The sequence below is a fragment of the Ambystoma mexicanum genome, chromosome 9 (assembly GCF_040938575.1).
Source record: "Ambystoma mexicanum isolate Mex_15411 chromosome 9, UKY_AmexF1_1, whole genome shotgun sequence".
NCBI lineage: Eukaryota > Metazoa > Chordata > Amphibia > Caudata > Ambystomatidae > Ambystoma > Ambystoma mexicanum.
In genome coordinates, this window is record NC_090931.1 from 389,106,700 (window position 1) to 389,114,105 (window position 7,406).

Below are 7,406 nucleotides of genomic sequence, written 5' to 3' on the forward strand. Positions count from 1 at the left end.
CATTGCTCCCTCGCCATGGGCCCTGTCTCAAGGACATAGAACAATAGAACGTTACATTTGCAGTCAGACCTGTGGGCATCTCCTCGCCGCTAGCTGGAAACCGAAAGCGCCGCCCTTCGAATTCCTCATTTGCAACATCACGTCGAAAAGGCATCTGTGGCCGTTTGAAATCACTAATTATTCCATCGAGTGCGGCTGTGTGTGAAAATGGCAACTGCCTTCACCCACGAATGGGACGCCCCGCCCGTCGTTGCAACTCGGTACAGTGATGCATGAGGGCCCACCGTTACTCGAGTACTACGTCCCACTGACCCCTCACAAGTCTGTTCGCGACTGCACAGATAGTATGTGAAACAATGGGACCACAGCAGAATGAACATATCAACCAATCTTACACGGCCATCGGGTACAAATACATGATTGCAATAGCAAGATACAATTCCCCGAATTGCAGCGTTGTGCGCGGGACGTGCTCGGCCAAAGGGGAGAGCAGTTTGCACAGGTGGAATCAATCACCACAGGTGGAGGCCATACAGCCTGAAAACACATAAATTGCACACCCAGTCTCCTCCCACAACCACACCGAAATGCTACCGGCAGGACTCGCGATGTTGGCCCTGGGGGACCTGATAGCACTGCAAGTGCTCCGACTCCAAGAAGTAGACGAACACCAACTACAACCAGCCGCACGGAGGAGACGCAGGAGGAGGAGGAGGCCAAGGCAGGGCCAGCAAGGCCCACAAGCACAGCCACTACCACCACGCAGGCAGCCCGCAATTCAACGCCTCCGAGCACATCCGTTCAACCTCACTGATGAGCAGATCCACACCCTCTACCGTCTGGACCGGGACACCATAGCCGCCATTGTGGACATGACACAGGCTGACCTTGTCAGCATGATAGATAGCCCAACCGCCATCCCACCCCTACTGAAGGTGGTGTCTGTACTCCACTTCCTGGCCACAGGCACCTACCAGCACACAGTCGGACAGTTGCATGGCATTTCTCAGCCACTGTTCTCACGGACACTATTGCAAGTGCTCGATGCCCTCCTGCAGCACGCAGACGACTACATCTCTCTACCACGCTCGGAGCAGGAAATAACCAACACAAAAGTGGGATTCCATGCACTTGCCGGCATACCGGGTTGCATTGGTGCCATCGACTGCACCCATGTTGAATTGGTCGTCCCACATGCCATGGAGGCCCAGTACCGCAACCGAAAACAATTTCATTCCCTGAATGTACAGATGGTGTGTGACTCCAACAGGATCATTACACATTGTTGTGCCCGATTCCCTGGATCAACCCATGATTCTATGGTCTTGAGGAACTCTACAATACCACGCTACATGGAGCGACACGCAGGGAACAGATCCTGGCTACTCGGTGAGTCTCATTACATGCATGATGATGTGGGGTATGTGAATTGTCAATGACCTGCCAGGAAGGGGGGGGGGGGTGTGCGTACGTATCAATGGCATTCCACATCATACGTTTCTCGTCCACATACAGGTGATGCTGGATATCCACTGAAGAGATGGCTCCTCACACCAGTCCGGAACCCACGGGACCAGCATGAGGAGGACTACAACCATGCCCACTCACGTACCCGTGTAGTCATTGAACAGGCATTCGGCCTACTGAAGGGTCGTTTCCGCTGCCTCAGCAGGTCTGGCGGGGCACTCCTGTACCGCCATGAGAAGGTTGCAAAGATGGTGATGGCATGTGTCATGCTCCACAACATGTGCGTACGTAGAAATGTGCCCATGCCCCCTGACGCAGAACTGCAAGCACCTGATGATGGTCATGATGAGGGTGGGGATGTGGCAGCACCTCATGGAGTCTGCGAGGCACCGGAGGGCCGTGACATTCGTCAGCATCTCATTGATGTATGCTTCTAGCACTCACGCCTGGTGGCTGATACATGGACACGGGACTCGTGGCACTGCGTGTGTCTGGGACATGCACAATATGGACTGTACGCCTATGATGGCCTAGTACACAAAGATCAATGTCCACACTTCTCATTGGTTGATCGTGCACTTTTTATGGCATATGTGATATCATGTTGAACACCCTATCGACCCGCCACCCAAGTGAGCCCAACACACCCCCTCCACCCTCCTACCTCCCCCCCGAACACCAGTGTCCAAAGATGCTCATTGTCAGTGGGCTGTCGCTATTGCATGCCCCCTCTGCGGGTATCAGGGGCACCCCTGCCTGTGGAGCGCAGGTTCCTTCCAGATCTACGTTGGGGGCTGCCCTGGACGGAACTTGCAACGGATGATGTGTCTGCCTGCTCACGTCCATGCATGTCCCTAAGGGTTTGCGAGAGCTCAGTGAGCACACGGCGCACTGCGGCAAGTTCGGCACATACGTCTTTGGACGTCGCATGCAGTTCCCCCCTCAGGCTCTCGGTGCTACTCTCCATTTGGACTCTCAGGCTCTCGGTGCTACTCTCAATTTGTGCCCTTAGCGTCTCTGTACCTCTCTCCATTTCTGCCCTAAGTGTCTCTGTTGATGTTTCTATGTCTGCCTTGGTGCCCCCACATTCATCGGCATGGCCCTTGAGGAGTGTGGCCATTTGCTGCTGTTGGTCGATTAACTTGTCGAGGGACTGTTGCCTCTGCTGGGCCATGGCCATTTGCGGTGGTGTCACAGAGGGGCTGTTGTCCTCATGTTGCCTTGCCACAGGGCTTGTGGGGGATGGCCAGTCGTCGTCTTGTGGCTGCACCTGCGTGGTATCCTCATGTTGTACGGGATGGGACAGACAGGGGGATTGGGACAGGTCATGGATGGATCTGACCTCGACATCCCCGTCTTCTGTGTCCGAGCATGCTGCCATCAATGGGGTGTCACCTATGGTGCTGCTGCCACCAGAGGCAGTGCCTTCTGTGGCATCCATTGGGGGGACCTGTGGTGGTGGTGTTGTGGCCATGCTGGCTGCTGGGGTGCCTGTTGATGTTCCCTCCTCTGTGCTGCCACCTGATTTGTGCTGCTGCCGTGTCTTGATGCGTGCAGCTGAGGTGGAGGGTCTCTGGCCGTTGGTCTTGGCCCTCTTTGCAGGTGTGCTGGTAGGGGTGTCCTGTAGCTCGTCGTTTGGATCGGACCCTGTGGTGGAGTAAAGGAGGGCGAGGGTTATTGATGGGTCAGTGGGAATTGGAATGGCATTGTATCACATGCATTGGGGTGGTACCTGAGGGTGATTTGGGTCGGGGTCTTGGAGGTGCTTTGATTTGTGTGTGGAGTGAGGGTGCAGTTGTTTGGCAGCCTGCAGTTAGGGTGTGCCTGCTGCACGTGTAGTGCGTGTATTAGGGGTTTTTAATTATTTATGTATTTATTGTGGGTTTTGACGTGCGCTTTCAGGCCGATGTGTGTGGACGTTCTCCTGGACATGTGTTTCTGTTGCACTATGTGGACGCATGGTACTTCACATGGTTGGACTTTGTGGATTTGGCATTGTTTTATCTGGCCCACCTACCTGAATCTTCGGATGTCTGCACTCCTTTCTCCATCCCTCCGACTCCCTCTATGCTCTCCATTCCGATGGTGGAGGCACAGATTTCTTCCCAGGGGGTCAACTTGATGGGTGATTCAGGACCTCCCCCGGTGGCTGTGGCAATGTTGCGGTTGGCAGAGAGTATGCTGCGGACGCGTATCCGCAGGTCGTCCCATCGCTTGCGGCATTGCTGTGGGGTGCGGGGTGCGGTCCCCACCGCACTTACCCGCTGTGCCACCAGAGCCCATATGGCCTTCTTGTTTGCAAGTGCCGTCCTGGTCATTTGCGTGGAGAAGACGACGGCAGCATTCTCCTGGAGGGTCTCTGTTAGCACGGTGAGTTCCTCACGGGAGAAGTGGACCTGCCGCTTGCGGTCGCACGCTTTCTTCGCTACTTTTCCCATTTTTCTTGGTTTCGCTAGGGTGGTTGACGGGTTGGGGTGTGTTTCAGGGTAGTGATTTTAGTGGTTGTGTGGTTTTGGTGTTTTTATAGGTGTACGCCGGGATGTTTCCCGTTCCGGGCCCATGTTTTAACTTCCGTTTCCGTATATTTCCGGGCACCGTACTTTCCGGTAGGCGCACACTGCGGTGACCGCTAAGAGGGGTGGCGGTATTGCACCTAGGGCGCCGTACGGCGGCGGTGTGGGCCGTTTTGGGGTCATTTCCGCCATCGCGGACTTTGCACTTCCGCCGTGGCGTGGTGCTCGTGCCCGATGGGTCGGAATGGGCCGCACTTTGCTCCTTCGTACAATGGCGGAAACGCTATTTACGCTGTGGCGCTCCGGTCAGTCGCTTTCCGCAAGGGTCGTAATGAGGGCCAATGTCTTTAATTAAACCTAAAATGCGAGTTGCCTCTTCTTCATTGAATCCAAAGGTTGTTAAGTGTTTATCCGTAATTGAATTGATTTTGGAGAAGGACATATTTTCCCTGATAAATTTATTAATTGATTTATTGGGTGCAACTTGTGTTGTTGTGTCACACACTCAAAGAGTGGAAAGCTATAGAACAGGAAAGAAATGAACACATATGCACACCTAAATAGTTCAGGAATTGACCTGTTTGATAGTCTGTAGGTTAGTAGGGCGGTGCAGAGGAGAGAAACACAACACTGACACTAGGTTGTGAGTTTAGGAAAACAAAAAATGGGAAGGGTATCCACAAATTGTGAACCCCTCGTGTCCCCTGCACACTCAAGGTACTGTCACTAGACAGTCAATAGGTATGGTTTTCTAGAGATGATTCTGTACAGTCATATAAGTCAACATCTTTAAGCAAGAATATTTAACAGATAATTCTCAGAGTTATTATTCTACTAATACAATGTATATTAGGGTATATCTACAGAGGAGATTTAAAAGTGATATTTCAACAACCAGTTGCTGTTTAATGATGTTTAAACAGATAGTCTTCTGAAGTGGTCATCCTGAGTTCAATCTGTGACTTTAGGTCTTCTTCTGAGGATCCAATGACTCCCAGCACCTTCTCTTCTGGAATTATATATACTGGATCTGAAGTACTTTGGACCTCTTCTTTCTCTCCAATCCATGACAAGGAATCCACTTTACCATTCCTTACTGCTGGGCGGTAAGTTATAACAAAATAGTATTCCACATAAAACAATGCCCAGCGAAGTTGCTGTTTAATGATGTTTAAACAGATAGTCTTCTGAAGTGGTCATCCTGAGTTCAATCTGTGACTTTAGGTCTTCTTCTGAGGATCCAATGACTCCCAGCACCTTCTCTTCTGGAATTATATATATTGGATCTGAAGTACTTTGGACCTCTTCTCTCTCCAATCCATGACAAGGCATCCACTTTACCATTTCTTACTCCTGGGCGGTAAGTTATAACAAAATAGTATTCCACATAAAACAATGCCCAGCGGAGTTGTCGGGATGATTGAGCCTTTGCATTGTGTAAATATTGCAGGTTTCGGTGCTCTGTGAAAACTGTGATGGTATGCCGGGCCCCCAATAAATGGTGTCTCCAATCCTTGAAAGCGTGTTTTATTGCTAGTAATTCCTTATATGTGATACTGTAATTTAGTTCTGTGGTTGAAAACTTCTTAGACCAGAAGGCCACTGGATGCAGTTGACCGGTTTCAGTATCTTTCTGAGATAATACAGCTCCCATTGCTGCACTTGGACGTGTCAGTTTCTACTACGAATGGTAGCTCAGGTTGTGGGTGACTCAAAATGGGAGCGGTGGTAAAATGTTTTTTTTTAAAGTTTTAGAATGATTCTTCTGCTTCTTTGGTCCAGGAGAATATTTTGTGCTTTTGCAATAATTAAGTTATTGGATGGACTAGTTGGGAAAATCCTGCAACAAAGCGTCTATAAAAATGTGCAAATCCTAAAAAACTTTGGACTCCTTTCACTGACGTTGGGGAAGGCCAATTCAAAACGGCTTCAACTTTTCAAGTATCCATTTGAATTCCCACTGGTGACAGGACGAATCCCAGAAATTCCACTGAGGTCACATGAAAGAAGCATTTCTCCAACTTGACAAATAACTTGTGTTGCCGTAGTTTCATAAGTACCACCCTTACATAGGTTATGTGCTCTTGGAGATAGAATAAGAATGTCTTTGAGGTACACTATGGCACAGACATCTAGCAATTCATGTAGGACATAATTCATAAAGGTCTGAAAAACTGCTGGAGCGTTGCAAAAACCGAAAGGCATAACTTGGTACTGATATAAGCCGTATTTTGTGTGGAAGGGAGTTTTCCATTCATCCCCTTCTTTGATTCTCACTAAGTGGTAAGTTCCTTGAAGTTCCAGTTTGGTAAAAACCTTGGCATCCTTAACTTGGTCCATTGGCACTGGGATGAGTGGAAGGGGGTATTTGTTCTTAACTGTGATCTGGTTTTGGGCACGATAGTTTATGCAAGTACGAAGGTCCCCTTCCTTCTTGGGCACGAAGAACAGAGGAGACACCACGGGGGACTTAGAGGGCCGAATAAAAGCATTGGCAAGATAGTTATACAAATATGTCTTCAAATGAATATTTTCTTGTTCGGTTAAGGTGTAAATTCTACTGCATGGGGTTTTTGAACCAGGGATGAAATCAATTTGACAATCATATGGCCCATGTGGAGGCAACACGTTGCCCTGTTCTTCTTCAAATACTTCTTGAAAATCTCGATACTCTTGTGGAAGAGTTCCTACTAATCCTAAGGTGGGTTCTTCTCTTGAAATCGCTTGAACTTCTTTTCCAAAGGTTTCGCTTTGAATACAGCAGGAGTTCTTGCATTTTTTGGTAAATACTAAGGTTCTGGCACACCAGTCAATCTGAGGATTACGTTTCTCTAGCCATGGAATTCCTAAGATTACTTTAAATTGTGGAGCACTAATTAGGCCAAACAAGATCTTTTCCCAATGTCCCTCCGGGCAAAGCAAGGTGCAAACTTCAGTACACTTCGTCACTGGTTGGATATCAGTTGAGTACCATCCACTGCGGTGACATTTTCTACCAAAGCCTTTGGGCGTATACCAATACCCATCTTGCCTGCTAGTTCGTAATCCATTTAGTTCCCAATCGCACCACTGTCCACATATGTGTCAGAAGTCTAGGCGGAGTGTACAGGGCAGAGGCTTTCTCTCACTGTATGCAAGTATATTAAGGGATATTCTGGGGACAATACTAGCATATAACAGATTAAAGGTACATACCAAGCTGTTAGTTGAAACAGGTATTCACAGGAACTGCAGGAGCAGGCTGTAAACAAAGAGACAGAGAAAAGGCAAAGACAAGCAAGTACACTGGGCAACACGGATTGATCAGAAATAAGGGTGTACTGGAATATGATAAGGGGTCTCCAGGGATTAAGGAAAGCCCTTGGAATAGGTACCAGCAGATTACTCTTAACAACAGTCATACAGCAACGTCATGACTTGGGCCTG